The 226-nt window shown below is 59.7% G+C and overlaps 1 protein-coding gene across 5 annotated transcripts in view; it reads right to left on the bottom strand.

Annotated features, from left to right (window-relative positions):
• LOC111869880 (eukaryotic translation initiation factor 2-alpha kinase 1) overlaps window positions 1-226 on the bottom strand; it is a 64,829-nt gene that overhangs the window by 48,998 nt on the left and 15,605 nt on the right. The gene's annotated exons all lie outside the window — the stretch shown is intronic.

Here is a 226-nt window from a genome sequence, read left to right as displayed (position 1 = left end):
TGTTGTCTGGTGCCATCGTGCTAGCAACGCTGTGTACCGCTGTTACTACCGCCGTCTCTCGCAACCACTGTTTACCCGCACTGCCTAGCAACCGCGGTACACCTTGGTGACATCACCGCTGTTGATTCGCGTTGCATAGCTACCAGGATGCTGGGACTCGGCTAACTTCGGCTCCGCTCGGCGCGTCAGCTCCGGGGGAGGGGTCCAGCTAGCATGACACGTCACA

The sequence above is a fragment of the Cryptotermes secundus genome, unplaced genomic scaffold, assembly GCF_002891405.2.
Source record: "Cryptotermes secundus unplaced genomic scaffold, Csec_1.0 scaffold488, whole genome shotgun sequence".
NCBI classification, from domain to species: domain Eukaryota; kingdom Metazoa; phylum Arthropoda; class Insecta; order Blattodea; family Kalotermitidae; genus Cryptotermes; species Cryptotermes secundus.
This window is presented reverse-complemented; position numbering and strand designations above follow the sequence as displayed.